Source organism: Euprymna scolopes, chromosome 12, assembly GCF_053919585.1.
Source record: "Euprymna scolopes isolate OS-2025 chromosome 12, ASM5391958v1, whole genome shotgun sequence".
Taxonomy (NCBI): Eukaryota; Metazoa; Mollusca; class Cephalopoda; order Sepiida; family Sepiolidae; genus Euprymna; species Euprymna scolopes.
The window spans coordinates 138471894-138491177 of NC_136493.1; the positions used below are offsets into that span (position 1 = coordinate 138471894).

The window sequence follows — 19284 nt, forward strand, 5'->3', positions numbered from 1 at the left end:
TAAAATAAACTATATAGTTTATAATAAAAGGTAATAAAATAAACTATATAGCTTATAATAAAAGGTAATAAAATAAACTATATAGTTTATAATAAAAGGTAATAAAATAAACTATATATTTTATAATAAAAGGTAATAAAATAAACTATATAGTGTACAATAAAAGGTAATAAAATAAACTATATATTTTATAATAAATGGTAATAAAATAAACTATATAGTTTATAATAAAAGGTAATAAAATAAACTATATATTTTATAATAAAAGGTAATAAAATAAACTATATAGTTTACAATAAAAGGTAATAAAATAAACTATATATTTTATAATAAAAGGTAATAAAATAAACTATATAGTTTACAATAAAAAGTTAATAAAATAAACTATATATTTTATAATAAAAGGTAATAAAATAAACTATATAGTTTACAATAAAAGGTAATAAAATAAACTATATAGTTTATAATAAAAGGTAATAAAATAAACTATATAGTTTACAATAAAAGGTAATAAAATAAACTATATAGTTTACAATAAAAGGTAATAAAATAAACTATATAGTTTACAATAAAAGGTAATAAAATAACCTATATAGTTTACAATAAAAAGTAATAAAATGAACTATATATTTTATAATAAAAGGTAATAAAATAAACTATATAGTTTACAACAAAAGGAAATAAAATAAACTATATATTTTATAATAAAAGGTAATAAAATAAACTATATAGTTTATAATAAAAGGTAATAAAATAAACTATATATTTTATAATAAAAGGTAATAAAATAAACTATATAGTTTACAATAAAAGGTAATAAAATAAACTATATATTTTATAATAAAAGGTAATAAAATAAACTATATAGTTTACAATAAAAGGTAATAAAATAAACTATATATTTTATAATAAAAGGTAATAAAATAAACTATATAGTTTACAATAAAAGGTAATAAAATAAACTATATATTTTATAATAAAAGGTAATAAAATAAACTATATAGTTTACAATAAAAGGTAATAAAATAAACTATATATTTTATAATAAAAGGTAATAAAATAAACTATATAGTTTATAATAAAAGGTAATAAAATAAACTATATATTTTATAATAAAAGGTAATAAACTAAACTATATAGTTTACGATAAAAGGTAATACAATAAACTATATATTTTATAATAAAAGGTAATAAAATAAACTATATAGTTTACAATAAAAGGTAATAAAATGAACTATATATTTTATAATAAAAGGTAATAAAATAAACTATATAGTTTACAATAAAAGGTAATAAAATAAACTATATATTTTATAATAAAAGGTAATAAAATAAACTATATAGTTTACAATAAAAGGTAATAAAATAAACTATATATTTTATAATAAAAGGTAATAAAATAAACTATATAGTTAACAATAAAAGGTAATAAAATAAACTATATAGTTTACAATAAAAGGTAATAAAATAAACTATATAGTTTACAATAAAAGGTAATAAAATAAACTATATAGTTTACAATAAAAGGTAATAAAATAAACTATATATTTTATAATAAAAAGTAATAAAATAAACTATATATTTTATAATAAAAGGTAATAAAATAAACTATATATTTTATAATAAAAGGTAATAAAATAAACTATATATTTTATAATAAAAGGTAATAAAATAAACTATATAGTTTATAATAAAAGGTAATAAACTAAACTATATAGTTTATAATAAAAGGTAATAAAATAAACTATATAGTTTATAATAAAAGGTAATAAAATAAACTATATATTTTATAATAAAAGGTAATAAAATAAACTATATAGTTTACAATAAAAGGTAATAAAATAAACTATATATTTTATAATAAAAGGTAATAAAATAAACTATATAGTTTACATAAAAGGTAATAAAATAAACTATATATTTTATAATAAAAGGTAATAAAATAAACTATATAGTTTACAATAAAAGGTAATAAAATAAACTATATAGTTTACAATAAAAGGTAATAAAATAAACTATATAGTTTACAATAAAAGGTAATAAAATAAACTATATAGTTTACAATAAAAGGTAATAAAATAAACTATATATTTTATAATAAAAGGTAATAAAATAAACTATATATTTTATAATAAAAGATAATAAAATAAACTATATATTTTATAATAAAAGGTAATAAAATAAACTATATATTTTATAATAAAAGGTAATAAAATAAACTATATATTTTATAATAAAAGGTAATAAAATAAACTATATATTTTATAATAAAAGGTAATAAAATAAACTATATAGTTTATAATAAAAGGTAATAAAATAAACTATATATTTTATAATAAAAGGTAATAAAATAAACTATATAGTTTACAATAAAAGGTAAAGAAATAAACTATATATTTTATAATAAAAGGAAATAAAATAAACTATATAGTTTATAATAAAAGGTAATAAAATAAACTATATATTTTATAATAAAAGGTAATGAAATAAACTATATAGTTTACAATAAAAGGTAATAAAATAAACTATATATTTTATAATAAAAGGTAATAAAATAAACTATATAGTTTACAATAAAAGGTAATAAAATAAACTATATAGTTTACAATAAAAGGTAATAAAATACACTATATAGTTTACAATAAAAGGTAATAAAATAAACTATATAGTTTACAATAAAAGGTAATAAAATAAACTATATAGTTTACAATAAAAGGTAATAAAATAAACTATATAGTTTACAATAAAAGGTAATAAAATAAACTATATATTTTATAATAAAAGGTAATAAAATAAACTATATATTTTATAATAAAAGGTAATAAAATAAACTATATATTTTATAATAAAAGGTAATAAAATAAACTATATATTTTATAATAAAAGGTAATAAAATAAACTATATTGTTTATAATAAAAGGTAATAAACTAAACTATATAGTTTATAATAAAAGGTAATAAAATAAACTATATAGTTTATAATAAAAGGTAATAAAATAAACTATATATTTTATAATAAAAGGTAATAAAATAAACTATATAGTTTACAATAAAAGGTAATAAAATAAACTATATATTTTATAATAAAAGGTAATAAAATAAACTATATAGTTTACATAAAAGGTAATAAAATAAACTATATATTTTATAATAAAAGGTAATAAAATAAACTATATAGTTTACAATAAAAGGTAATAAAATAAACTATATAGTTTACAATAAAAGGTAATAAAATAAACTATATAGTTTACAATAAAAGGTAATAAAATAAACTATATAGTTTACAATAAAAGGTAATAAAATAAACTATATATTTTATAATAAAAGGTAATAAAATAAACTATATATTTTATAATAAAAGATAATAAAATAAACTATATATTTTATAATAAAAGGTAATAAAATAAACTATATATTTTATAATAAAAGGTAATAAAATAAACTATATATTTTATAATAAAAGGTAATAAAATAAACTATATATTTTATAATAAAAGGTAATAAAATAAACTATATAGTTTATAATAAAAGGTAATAAAATAAACTATATATTTTATAATAAAAGGTAATAAAATAAACTATATAGTTTACAATAAAAGGTAAAGAAATAAACTATATATTTTATAATAAAAGGAAAAAAAATAAACTATATAGTTTACAATAAAAGGTAATAAAATAAACTATATATTTTATAATAAAAGGTAATGAAATAAACTATATAGTTTACAATAAAAGGTAATAAAATAAACTATATATTTTATAATAAAAGGTAATAAAATAAACTATATAGTTTACAATAAAAGGTAATAAAATAAACTATATAGTTTACAATAAAAGGTAATAAAATACACTATATAGTTTACAATAAAAGGTAATAAAATAAACTATATAGTTTACAATAAAAGGTAATAAAATAAACTATATATTTTATAATAAAAGGTAATAAAATAAACTATATATTTTATAATAAAAGGTAATAAAATAAACTATATATTTTATGATAAAAGGTAATAAAATAAACTATATATTTTATAATTAAAGGTAATAAAATAAACTATATATTTTATAATAAAAGGTAATAAAATAAACTATATAGTTTATAATAAAAGGTAATAAAATAAACTATATATTTTATAATAAAAGGTAATAAAATAAACTATATAGTTTACAATAAAAGGTAATAAAATAAACTATATATTTTATAATAAAAGGTAATAAAATAAACTATATAGTTTACAATAAAAGGTAATAAAATAAACTATATATTTTATAATAAAAGGTAATAAAATAAACTATATAGTTTACAATAAAAGGTAATAAAATAAACTATATATTTTATAATAAAAGGTAATAAAATAAACTATATATTTTATAATAAAAGGTAATAAAATAAACTATATAGTTTATAATAAAAGGTAATAAAATAAACTATATAGTTTATAATAAAAGGTAATAAACTAAACTATATAGTTTATAATAAAAGGTAATAAAATAAACTATATAGTTTATAATAAAAGGTAATAATATAAACTATATAGTTTATAATAAAAGGTAATAAAATAAACTATATAGTTTATAATAAAAGGTAATAAACTAAACTATATATTTTATAATAAAAGGTAATAAAATAAACTATATAGTTTATAATAAAAGGTAATACACTAAACTATATAGTTTATAATAAAAGGTAATAAACTAAACTATATAGTTTATAATAAAAGGTAATAAAATAAACTATATAGTTTATAATAAAAAGTAATAAAATAAACTATATAGTTTACAATAAAAGGTAATAAAATAAACTATATAGTTTATAATAAAAGGTAATAAAATAAACTGTATAGTTTATAATAAAAGATAATACACTGAACTATATAGTTTATAATAAAAGGTAATAAATAAAACTATATAGTTTACAATAAAAGGTAATAAAATAAACTATATAGTTTACAATAAAAGGTAATAAAATAAACTATATAGTTTACAATAAAGGGTAATAAAATAAACTATATAGTTTACAATAAAAGGTAATAAAATAAACTATATAGTTTACAATAAAAGGTAATAAAATAAACTATATAGTTTATAATAAAAGGTAATAAAATAAACTATATAGTTTACAATAAAAGGTAATAAAATAAACTATATAGTTTACAATAAAAGGTAAAAAATAAACTATATAGTTTACAATAAAAGGTAATAAAATAAACTATATAGTTTATAATAAAAGGTAATAAAATAAACTGTATAGTTTATAATAAAAGGTAATAAAATAAACTATATAGTTTATAATAAAATGTAATAAAATAAACCATATAGTTTATAATAAAAGGTAATAAACTAAACTATATAGTTTATAATAAAAGATAATAAACTAAACTATATAGTTTATAATAAAAGGTAATAAAATAAACTGTATAGTTTATAATTAAAGGTAATAAAATAAACTATATAGTTTATAATAAAAGGTAATAAACTAAACTATATAGTTTATAATAAAAGGTAATAAACTAAACTATATAGTTTATAATAAAAGGTAATAAACTAAACTATATAGTTTATAATAAAAGTTAATAAAATAAACTATATATTTTATAATAAAAGGTAATAAAATAAACTGTATAGTCTATAATAAAAGGTAATAAAATAAACTGTATAGTTTATAATAAAAGGTAATAAAATAAACTGTATAGTTTATAATTAAAGGTAATAAAATAAACTATAAAGTTTGTAATAAAAGGTAATAAAATAAACTGTATAACTTATAATAAAAGGTAATAAAATAAACTATATAGTTTATAATAAAAGGTAATAAAATAAACTATATAGTTTACAATAAAAGGTAATAAAATAAACTATATAGTGAATAATAAAAGGTAATAAAATAAACTATATAGTTTATAATAAAAGGTAATAAAATAAACTATATAGTTTACAGTAAAAGGTAATAAAATACACTATATAGTTTACAATAAAAGGTAATAAAATAAACTGTACAGTTAATAATAAAAGGTAATAAAATAAACTATATAGTTTATAATAAAAGGTAATAAAATAAACTGTATAGTGTATAATTAAAGGTAATAAAATAAACTATATAGTTTATAATAAAAGGCAATAAAATAAACTATATAGTTTATAATAAAAGGTAATAAAATAAACTGTATAGTTTATAATAAAAGGTAATAAAATAAACTGTATAGTTTACAATAAAAGGTAATAAAATGAACTATATAGTTTACAATAAAAGGTAATAAAATAAACTATATAGTTTATAATAAAAGGTAATAAAATAAACTATATAGTTTACAATAAAAGGTAATAAAATAAACTATATATTTTATAATAAAAGGTAATAAATAAACTATATAGTTTACAATAAAAGGTAATAAAATAAACTATATAGTTTATAATAAAAGGTAATAAAATAAACTATATATTTTATAATAAAAGGTAATAAAATAAACTGTATAGTTTATAATAAAAGATAATAAATAAACTACATAGTTTATAATAAAAGGTAATAAAATAAACTATATATTTTATAATAAAAGGTAATAAAATAAACTATATAGTTTATAATAAAAGGTAATAAAAATCTATATATTTTATAATAAAAGGCAATAAAAAACTACATAGTTTATAATAAAAGGTAATAAAATAAACTATATAGTTTATAATAAAAGATATAAACACATGGACAATGTCACTAGTAAGATACTCCGGGCCGTTTATAAGGTGGACCAAAGAAGAACCAGGAAACTTATAATCATGAACAATGCTACAACTACAATTACACCCAAAGAATGATGCCGACTGAGTCTACGTGAAAAGGAAATAACGGAAGGAGAGGATTGGTTTGTATAGAAAACTGTAAAAGACACGAAAAAGAATTAGAAAAATACATATGTAGAACATCTAAAGGATAATCACCGCAGCAAGAGACGCTGAAAAACTCCCCCAAAAAAACCCCAGAGAGGAAAAGGTTGGTTGGTTGGTTGTTTTTGTTTTACGGCAGATCAACCTTTTTCCGGTTATTTAATGCCGAATCTAGTTATTTTTTGAGGAACGATTTTTAATGGAGTATATATTTTTTTAAAGTCAGATTATATTTAACCCATAGTTGGGACCCTAACAGGTACTACCACTCCGGGTCAGAGTGGACCTGAGAGCAATGGCAATTAAAGGTTAGCTCCACACTCCCCAAGGCCCGCAAGGTGGGGCCTCACCATCGGATATAGTTTAAGGTCATATCCAGGACCAAAGGAAAAAGATAAGTTTTATAAAGGTGACAAAAGATGAGAATAACGAAAACACTTGGACGTGGCTACGAAAAGGAAATATAAAAAGAGGAACTGAATCCCTAATAACAGCTGCATGTACAAGATAACGCGATTAGAACCAACCACACCAAAGCAAAGATCGACAAGACACATGAAAACAGCGAATGAATACTTCGTGTACAAAGAGACGAAACAATAAACCACACAAACGAATACAGCAAACTAACCACAAAAGAATATAAGAATAGACACGATCAAGTCGGGAAGGCAGTACATTGAAAATTATGCAGACAGCTGCATTTTGAATATCCAGAGATAAAAGAAATTAGAATAAGGCGTTAAAATTCGTGGAAGGATAGTTTTTCACGATCCATTTCCATCGCCTCCTGATCATGAAAAACTGTCCCTGCACGGATTTTAATACCACTGTTAGAGCTTCATTCTAATTGCTTTTGATTATTCAAGACATAGTTTCAACGCTATAGACTTCTCATGCAAGAATTATCGATTTATCGATCTATATGATTTGTACATTTTGTTGCAATTTAAAAACTTTATCTTTCATCTAGCAATTAATGATATAGATATAAAATTTTCAATGATTTTTTTTAAAAGTGCAACAGAATGTACATTATATAAAATAAATCCAAGGTAATTTTTTGATTCAATTTAAATTAAATTTTTATACCTTACTTTGTAAAGTTTATAAAAGTGCACTTTGAAGATAAATAAATTTCAAATTGTATCTTGTACCTTTATTTTTAAAGCCTATAGTAAAAACATTTTGTTTAACAATTTTCATGCCTTGGATGAAATGCTTTTTAACTTGTATATGTATTTCCATGTCCCCTATTTACTGTTTCTACCTCATCCTTTTCTTTTTCCATTTTCTCTTCTATCTTCCCTATTTTTTCCTTTCTTCTGTTATTATTGACTCTTCTTTAATTATCCCCAGTATTTCATTGCGTCATATACTTATATTTACTTATAATTACTTATATTTACTTATAATTACTATTTCCCATTTAATCTTATTCTTTCATTCTCATTTCATATGTAAATACCATTAAGCCAGTTTATTTTCTAGTTTTGTATTTTTTATAATTCTGGCCTTCTCATCTTCTTATAAAAAGCATTTGGCTTAGAAATACCATGGCCTCAATTTTTTTTTAATTTTCCCTTAAAATTTTCCGTATTGTTCTGATGATATAATAAAGTTATATATAACTTTCATTCGTCATCTTTTATTAAAAAAAATAAAAATAATAATAATAATGATGATGATGATGATGATGATGATAATGATAATAATGATGATGATGATGATAATAATGTTGATGATGATGATGATGATGATAATAATAATAATAATAATAATAATAATAATAATAATAATAATAATAAGTACACTGGGAATTATGCAAACAACTGCATCTCGAACGCACAGATAAGTCCTATGAGACATTGACATACAAACTGATAAATCGACCCTAGCAAGAAGACCGGGTGTCATAATAATTTACAAGAAAGAAAAGTCCTGTCAAGTCGTAGACTTTGCTGTTTCAGCTGACCACAGGGTGAATATCAAAGAAAAGGAGAAACGGGGCAAATACACAGAGCTAGCCAGAGAGCTGAAAGGAATATGGAAGATGAAGAAAATCAAAATAATACCTATAATAGTAGGAGCACTAGGAACAATCCCGAAAAATTTTGAAAAAAGAATGGGAGAAATTGGAATCAAGGGAATGACTGGAAAAATACAACGAACAACAATCATGAAAACAGCTGAAATATTAAGAAAAACAAGCATTTACAATACAGCCTGTTTTACAAGTGCCTTTATTGGAATGCACTTTAATAGACTCATCACACTTGTGCCCCCTGTACTTAAATATTCCCGACTAACCCAACAAGCAGCAAAATCCCACTTCTTCATTGTTAAGGTCCCTAGATACTGGAAAGTCTTCGTCTCTAATAGCTTCTTATTTTGAACTGCTAGTCTTTGGAATTCCTTACCTGTTTCTTGTTTTCCGGACTTTACTAACACGCAGAAGTTTAAACGTAATCATAACAAACATCTTGCGACTCAACTCTCCACATAATCCGTTGTAGAGATGATCCCAATTAGTAGTTTCTTTCGTCCAAATGGCAACATGCCTTGTTGGGGGTAAAAACAAACAAACAAACACAAAAAAGAACAAAAAATAAACACGAATTCAATGAAGTTAGTTAAAACTTTGTGCTCATATCTAAATGGATAAATGCAAAGCTTTTTTGATCCTCTATGCTGACTACATAACCATCAAAACAGGTTTTGCTTATTTAATTCTACGATAATACACAATACTTTGCAATACCATATAAAGCATACTGAAAACACACTTCTTAATTTGCATATTTATTTTACAAACGGTTTCTAATAATTAATAGTCTGTAATCTAATGTTGCAATTTTGTTTTGGTATATATTCTTATACATACGCAATATTTTATTATATATACGTAATATTTTCTTATACATACGTAATATTTTCTTATACATACGTAATATTTTATTATATATACGTAATATTTTATTATACATGCGTAATATTTTTCTTATACATACGTAATATTTTCTTATACATACGTAGTATTTTCGTCAATAGTAACACGTCTGATGTTGCTGAGATTACGAGAACAGATACTACACTTTGAATTATTTATTTGCAAAACTATGAAAAATTTACATTTTAAGCAAATTCGGCGCAAGTCATTCAAAAGTGTAAGAAAATGGGCGGCGTTGTCTTTGTTCTTGTCATTCTTTGTCAACATAACTAAAAAACGTCTATTATACTCTTAGCTAGAATCATCGATCACCATAATAGCCCATTTACTCCAGAGGCCGCTCTACTTAAATTTCCCAAATTATATAAATAAATTTTATTGAATATAAATAACAATGTTTGTATACAATAATTTCATTAGCGTAAACTGGAGAAAAAGCGAAGAAAAACCAAAGAATAAAAACGCTTTCTAAATAACAGACCGCTCACTGTTTTCCGGTTTGTTTAGAACTGAAAACAGGTGTGCACTTTGATTTTAGCTGAAAGGCCAAGTAACCATAAAAATGTCTTTCTGGCGAAACATTTTCACATGAATTAAAAAGAAAATGATTTCATCGACATAAAGATTTTCTTAAACTCCCCATATTTAAAACAGCTTTAGGAATAGACATCACTAACCTCCCCATGTTAAGAATGGCGTTCGAAATATACCCCCCAACAGCCCAATGTAAAGGATGGCTATCGGAGTAGACAACCCCCCTTTTCTTTTGGGAAAACAATTCCTCCAAATGTAACCGTGATGATCGTTGTCAGCATACCCACCCGCAAATGTTAAAAAAATTGTGAGTGGCAGTGCCTGTAGGAGAGAAATAGATTTGTTTTTCGTGCGTACGTAGAACCTGGCAGACAGTGATCTCTAAAAGTACTTGTCTCTGCAAAATTGAGTGAGATTTTCTTAATCAACATAGTCGAAAACCTACAAAATTCGTCATTCTAAAGAAAATTGTGGAGGTGGACCTAATGTAAAAATTTACCCCCTTCCGCAAAAAAGTAAAAAAGGGAGCAAAGGAAAACGTGTTTTTTTTCAAGGCATGGGGGTTTTGGGGGGGGATAGTGCCGTGTCGGTATTTCGTACATTTGTACATTCCGAAACCATTGGTGTGTTTACATTTTTGTGAGTGTTCCGGACGTGCAAGCAAATACGGAAAAGACATTATATAAAGTTGTTTACTTATGCGCTTTGGTTCCAGTAATTAAGATTATCAGTATTTAAGAGCCTATTTATGAGTGGTTAATATGTTTGTATTTCTGTTTTTAGCGATAGTGCCTTATGAGGAGAAAGATGCCATTTTAGTAAACTTTCAGAAGTGTTCATTTATCTAGGAATTAGTTTCATTCTGAAATATGAGAATGTCAGGTCTCAGCCAATCAGAAAAGGCAGAACATTGCTAAGGAGTCAATATTATTTAGGATTCAGAAATCGGAAAAATATGTTATGTCTACGTTTGTCTTAGCCAGTCACGGAGGGTGTAATCACACTATAGTTGAAAATGTAGAATAGGACCCGGTGAGAGATGGAAAGCAGCAATGTACTCAGAGCGGAGAAATAAGTATTATTGCGACGCCATATTTGAATGGTAGGTTATCGTTCGTTTAAAGTGAGAATTCCGTTAATCCGGAATGTAAGAATGGCCAAAGGTAAGCCAATCAGAATAGCCGGAATCAGGGAAGAGACACCTTATTATTTGTGGATTGAAAAATGGAAAAATTATGTTATATGTAGGTATGTAATAACCAGTTAATGGTGGTGCAAGGACAATATCGGCGGAAAATGTAAAATTGTACCCGGTGTCAACTGGTAGTGGTGGTAGGAGTAAGTATTTAGAGGGTATAATTGTAACTATATCCTCTAAAGGTGTTGCGATTGTGATGGTGTCGCTCCTAGGATGTAAGGTGGCATTTTATTATCACAAATGGACGTGTATGTAATGGTAGTCGAAAGTTGCATAAGTTAGTGACTAACAGGCTAGATGTATTGAATTTGAATTTAGCATCTGCTGTTGCAAACGTATAGTACCTTGGTCCAGAGGAGAATTTCTGCAGTCAAATTATATATATATATATATATATATATATATATATATATGTATATATATATATATATATATATATATATTATAATGATCAGATTAGAATGGGCCAGAGAGGATTGCAAATTATATTGTTATGATGGCTGGTCTTGTTCATAACCTGAGAGTTTCATCTCTCTGTTGCAGATATTGGCGATGTGAGACTCTAAAGAAGCAACCCTGGCCGTCCAAAGCAGAGATACATCATCAAATTTTTCCATGCAGACAAAATTATACCTATCAACATTCACTGGTGCCTGCTGAACGTTTACGATATCGATACAGTTGATGTCAGGACAGTTAGGAGATGGGTTCGTCGTTTTCAGAGTGGTGACAAAGAACACTCCGAACTTTTACGTCCGAGGCAACAAGCTGACGAAAGTGTAGTGAGAATGGTGATGAATATGTAGAAAATAAATTTTGAAGGACAAAAGGTCGCTCGATTTGCTGGTATCACTCCCGTTTTCATAGCTTTTCAACATTTTAGTTTTTGAGTTGAAAAATAGAGGACCTTAATTTTGAAATGACCCTTGTGAGTTAAACGAATTAGAATTGTATTTCAAAACCAAATTTCAGACCAAAAATATACGACCAGAGTAGTTATTCTATATGACTAAAATTCAAACATTTGCTATATTATTTGTGGATTGGAAAATGGAAAGATTATGTTATATGTAGGTAAGTAATAGCCAGTTAATGAGGGTGCAAAGACAATATCGATGGAAAATGTAAGATTGTCCCCGGTGTCAGATAGTAGTGGTGGTAGGAGTAAGTATTTAGAGGGTATAATTGTAACTACTTGTGATATTCAAGATGTTGGACCTAAATAGCATTTAGCTGACATATTAAACTTTAATTCTGAATAGAAAGTTTTCATTTTTGTAATTGTTGTACTGTGTTATCGGTACTATAAGGCACCTCGCTACAATTTATTTAAAAAATAATATAGTCCTATTCGGACAACTGGTAAAATGTAAACATTTTTCAATTAAGATCAATACGTTTTTTCTTTGATTTTAAACTTTTCAGTACGATACGTTTTTTTTAACTGCTTGTGCAGTTTATGAAACGTGGTATTTTTTAGAAAGGATTTTCAAATTAAATGTAATTTTTACGATATATTTTGTTTATTATATTGTTAGGTGTAAAATACAGATAATTTAAACTCTCCACTCCCAAGGTTAGTAATGGATTTCTAAATAATAACGTTATTATTTCAGAATAATCAGTAAGCTGCATTGGTACAACTTTATTTTATGTACTTATTCCTTTATTATATAAGTGCGAACACTGCCGAAGCATATTTTTTTCCATGCCATTTTTTGACAAAAGGTATACACTCGTTTGGAATTTTATATAAGTTATAAAAAAAAAACAAAAAAACAAAAACAGAAACAAATTAGAATTTTATTTCAAGACGATATTATGCAATATTAGACTTCTAGCCATTAAAAACGGACAAAAGTTATGGCCTGTTTACTTTAGAATGAGTGCTTTATGCCAATTTGATGGTTGAATATAGTTAAATTTGTGCTCATTTTTGCATTAAATTTAAATCCCTAATTGTGCATCGAACTGATACCATAATACTTAGTTTGTTGCACCTTATTGTAACAAAGGCACATACAAAATTTCAGCCAGATCGGCTGAGTAGTTTCCGAGAAAAAGTGGAAACTAAATACTAATCTCTATTAACTTCTAATACTCCCTAATTGTGTATCAATGGATACCATAATACTTAGTTCGCTGGACCTTATAACATAGGTTCATACAAAATTTCAGCCAGATCGATGCAGTAGTTTCAAGGAAAAGTGGAACTTAAATACTAATGCCTATTAATCCTAATTAATATCTAACTCTGCATCCAACGGATGCCATAATACTTAGTTCACTGCATCTTGTCATAAAAAAGGTCCATACAAAATTTCGGATGGATCGGCGCAGTAATTTCTGAGACTGACAGACTAAGAGAAATATAATATAAATTTGGGTGAAATGATATTCTGACAATCTCTATAATACAATCGAACCGTAACTTAAAAAAGAATCCCAAACCAATTTTGACGATCAGCGTAATGTCCACTTTGTCCGATTTCTTATTTTAACCCAATTCGTGTTCATTTTGCTGATGTTAGAAGAATGGAAATTGCGGGTCAACAATGGTCACATTTTTCGTGACCTCAACTGGCGGCTGATCTTTTTCTTTTTGCTCGATTAATCTACTCACTCTTAATAATCATGGAGTTCATGTTTTTGCAAAGATTGCCTCGTGACTTTCGATTTGAAACGTCCATCAAGAAGAGTTCACTCGGTTCAGTAAAACCATTTACACAATTGAACCCGACCTTTGATGCGTTTCTGTTGTATCCGTCCACCAAGAATGTAACGTAAGATGAGCCTTGAGTTCGTGATTCGTGATGGATTTACCAAACTTGCTTTTGCAATATTTGTCTCCGAGATCGTTTCTCGTTTCTCGTCACGTTTTGTTCTGAAAAAGTTCACAATTGTCACAGAGTCACTAAAAAAAAAAAAAAAAAGATCACGATTTCTTTATGAATCCAAGCACCACTGTAAGTCTGTCTCCTTACCTATCGTGCTTGTTTAAAATAGCATTTTCTTCGGTCTGTCATGCTTAATTTAAAAATAGCATTTTCTTTGGTCTATTATGCTACAGTTTAAAATAGTATTTTATTAGACCTGTCATACTTAAGTTTAAAAAAGAATTTTCTTCGACCTGTCAAGCTTGAAGTGGCATTTTCTTTGGTCTTTCATACTTAAGTTTTATATAGCTTTTCTTCTGTCTGTCATGCTTAAGTTGAAATCGCATTTTTTATTGCCTGGCCATGCTCGAAATAGCACTTTTCGCCTTGTAATTAAATTATTAAATTGACATTTTCTTCAGTCTGTCATGTTTTAGTTTGAAATCTTATTGTCGTTGCATTTTCTTTGGCAATGGATGTTTAAAATAGAATTTTCTTTTGCCTTTCATGCCGAAGTTCAAAATAACAATTTGAAATGCGTCTAAATCTATGTATTTGTTAGTCTTTTTGTTGGTCGGCTACACTTAAGTTTGAAATAGCATATTCTTCAATCTGTCACGACAGGCTTACCAAACCTGAGGTAGCATAGATGTTGATTTGTCATGTTTGAAACAGTATTTTTAGAGGAATCTATTTATCTCTATGAAAGGTTCTATTTTTGAGAAGTAATTTGGTCACAAAATAGCCAATCAGCCGCCAAGGCGTATCAGTTTCAACTTACTCTTGGAGACTTCTTCCAGACCCCTTTGGAATTACACACAGCATTAAAAGAATTTCCTGCCACAAACAAAGACGGTCTTCACTTTCTGCCAACCGAACGTTTTTACTTTGTTACCTCCTTCGCTATTCTATTTTTTCATCACTGTGTAAACTCCCGACAACTTACACCCAACGATGCAGATAATTAAGTAAATACACATTGTAGTTTATAAAAGGACATTATTTTCTTTTCGTTTGGCGACAGTTTTGTCATATAAAATATTATTGTTTTTCTTAGAGTCCATGCTAAGATAGGCTCCTAAATTTAGAAAATTTACAAACTTAATATCTAATTGTTTACTTGTACTCGTATTGCATATTGTTAGTTGTAATTAATGAATTATTAGTATTTTCATTAATATTTCTAATTCTGAAATTCTGTGATTATTTGTTCTTTATATTTTCACTAGCTGTCTAGTGTAGAAGTGCAACACATTTCTATTAAAACTCCGATCTCTCACCTCCATTCTCCTCAATCCATCTCTATATTTTTCTCCCCACCTTTTCCCCAACCTCTTCTTTATAGTCCATTCCTTACAGGACATACACACCCATATACATACAAACAACTCTCCTTTATATAGATTCCATGAGGAATGAGTTGGAATTTTCTTTCCCAATTAATACATAAGAAAATAAAAAATAACTGAAAAACCGATCCCCTCCCTGACGGTTAATACCTCCCAAGGAATAAATAATATATCTTACATCTGGGGCAATGCCGATCAAGAATATACCAACTTTGTAATGTTGTCATTTTTTTAAAAAACTTTTAGCCACACACACACACACACACACACACACACACACACACACACACACACACACACACACACACACACACACACACACACACACGTACAGACAACTGTCCTTTATATAATAGTTTATTGGTTTTCCAGATGTCTTCATCTTTACCATTGAATGTATAAGCTATTGAGGACGGAATGAGAGAAATATAACCTAAAATGAAAGGCATCTGAAGAAGTGTTAAATATTGGGACCCTACAATAGTAAGTAGAGATTATATTAACTAGTATGAATTTCAGCAAGGTTTACATAGTACATGTCAAGATAACCTAGCGGTAAACGGAAATAAACCCAGCTGTGACTGGCGTGATTTAAACAAGGTGGAGTTGGCTCCCTAGACAAAACGCGTTAGAGATGCAGCTCTCGAATGATATGACATAGAGATGGCGTCATGCGTTCGGAAAGGACTGAACAGAATTTCTTAATCAATCGGAGTCGAGAAGAGAGAGAGAGAGAGAGAGAGAGAGAGAGAGAGAGAGAAAGAGGAGACACAAGTCGGGTAATTGAGAGAGAATTTAAGTGAATGTTGCCTCGAGACTCTGTCCGTGCGTTGCCAGCTTAAGACTAAGTTAGAAAACAAAGTAGTTATTGGTCTCTCCTCCGATGAACACCCTCTCTCTCTTTCTCTCTCTAAATAAAACCTTTGAAAGTTAACAAGTCCCATTGTGCTTCCATGCTTGAGTAGATTTGTCTTAAGTTAAATAGAAGATCATGAATCACGAGGAGTCACGGCGCACGCGTGGAAAAGCAGCAATCGGAAAAAACTAACAACTGCCCCACGTATTTAAAAAAAAAAAATATTTGGTTGATTTGTCTCTGGATCGTCCACTGTGCTCCCTACGCATTTGTCGGAAAAGACACGTACGAACAGTTTTGTTCATAACATAAAATGTTGGAGAAGATCGGAGTGCACAACAGCCGAAATGTTGTGAAAATGATTGTCACTAAGATGAAGAAAACGGTGCAAAACATGTAAATAATTTACATAAAACTTTGATTTTTCACACATGAATTTTTGGAGGAAAATTTAAAATTGTAACAGTTATTTTTGTCTTCTTTTCTTTCAGCCTCCGTGATAAGCTTGGAGGAAGATGTTGGCCGCGACGATAATATCGATATTAATTTCTTACTGAATTCGTTGGCCGGCCATTTCCGCCCTCCGGTCAAACGCCAATTCTGTCCGCCTGGATATTTTTACAATCCTGTGTCTGGTTCTTGCATGGCTTCCCTGTCTGTGAGTACGGATTCTGAAATCGTGATCAGATTCCAATTCTTTTCTCTTAACATTGTTTTATTAACTTTCTCTTGTTCTTATTTGAAAAGAGGTCAGAGGTCAGAGTCGGTGCTATTTATCTACACTTTGACTTGGGGGTGGGAAGCGGCTTGCTGGAAGCACAGACATAATTGCTTTCAACATCTTTATAAAATATTTTTTGAAAAAAAAAAAAAATGATATAGTCAGTCGCTTTTAATCGTAAAAAAAAAAACATGTTACTGCGTATGTGTCTTTATCTGGCCCAAGCGCAAATTGGAAAAAGATTTGGAAGTTAAATTAAAAGTATTCGCATAAAAAATACTTGCTATACCCGGCGTTGCTCGGGAATCTTTACTTTGATTTTTGTCCTATCCTTATTTATTTTGCTATGACGTTATTTCCTAATAATATCATATCTGACCATCTTCTTTAATGTTGTAGTCATATATGGCATCTGGTATGACGTCATGTATGACGTCATATTACACACACACACACACACACACACACACACACACACACACACATATATATATATTAAATATTATTTTACGTGCATAAATATTAATAACAGCAAAAGACTTATAGCTCTTAAAAAACCGCTAAGGTAGCGAAAAAAAAAGAAAGAAAAATAACATCGCTTCGAAGTTGTTAATATCGCTAAAAAAAAGCCAACAACAAATCTTATATATATATATATATATATATATATATATATATATATATATATATGTGTGTGTGTGTGTGTGTGTGTGTGTGTGTGTGTGTGTGTGTATAGGCGGCAAAAAGAAAGTCAAAACTTGTAATTTTTGTCAAAAACTGCAAATTTAAGCTAAATTTAATCTGTTTAAACAAACTATACCACATTTGATTGGCCTTTTATTCCTCTATAATTTTACATGTTCATATTTTACTTTTAATTTAAATATTCTAGTGTTCACGTCAATTGCTATGAAGTCATTGTGAAAAAACAAACAAACGAACAGACAGGAATACGGAATTGATATAATTTACTAGCTATCCGACCCGGCATTTAAAAAAAAAAAATGACTTTGAAAATGCTTTTAGCAAGCATTTCAGTATAGCTTGCTATTCTAAACGTATTAACATAACGAAGTAACTGCCCGACAGTGATAGTACTATTATAAATCATGCAGCAAAAGTTCTTTTGAGAAATATTCTATCACCATCGAATAATTCTTGGATGAAATAAAAAATGTTTTAAAAATGTACTATTGCCTCATATGAGGAAGTGCTGCCCGGAACACCCTTTGCTGCCTGGACAGAGTATAAAATCAACTTTGAAATCTAGTGGTTGATGTCTTTTTCTTCTTACTACTTCTTTCTCACAGAAGAAACGTTGCTAGACAATTTTCATGTCACATTCTCGTCTGAGCTTCAATAGATGCCTTCTCCACCAAAATGCAGTCAAAACTTGTCTGACTACAACCACTATCCCTACCTAAAACTAAACGAAACTTCCATAAGCAAAATTTCTTTTCTAGATCTGCCCTTCTGCGGAACACAATACTGTGGAGCTGCTTTTCATCTGACTACATTGATTGATGACGTGGACAAAATTGGGTTTCCACGAAACTGTGTTTTGTTATTTGGAGTTTTATTATTGGAGAGATGAGACTTTTTGAATGCTTATAGGTTGGTTTGGTTGTTTTTGTTTTACGGCATATCAACCCTTTTCGGGTTATTTAATGCCGAATCCAAAGATTTTGAAGAAAATGTTTTTTAATAGAATATGTTTGTTGTTTTCACGTCGGTTTCTATTTAACCCATAGTTGGAACCCTAACAGGTACTACCACTTCGTGTCAGAGTGGACCTGGGAGCAATGGTAATTAAAGGGTGGCTCCACACTCCCCAAAGCCTACAAGCTGGGACCTCACCACTGGATATAGTTTAAGGTCATATCCAGGACCCCCATTGAGGGACTTTTATCCTCTGCAGGGG

At 26.5% G+C, this 19284-nt stretch overlaps 1 long non-coding RNA gene across 1 annotated transcript in view; it reads left to right on the forward strand.

The window, feature by feature from the left end:
- The window catches only part of LOC145291515 (uncharacterized), a 45212-nt gene that overhangs the window by 15370 nt on the left and 10558 nt on the right, over positions 1-19284 (forward strand). The window contains exon 2 of the long non-coding RNA XR_013869431.1: positions 17134-17300. This is a non-coding gene — a long non-coding RNA (uncharacterized LOC145291515). The remainder of the gene's footprint in view (positions 1-17133; positions 17301-19284) is intronic.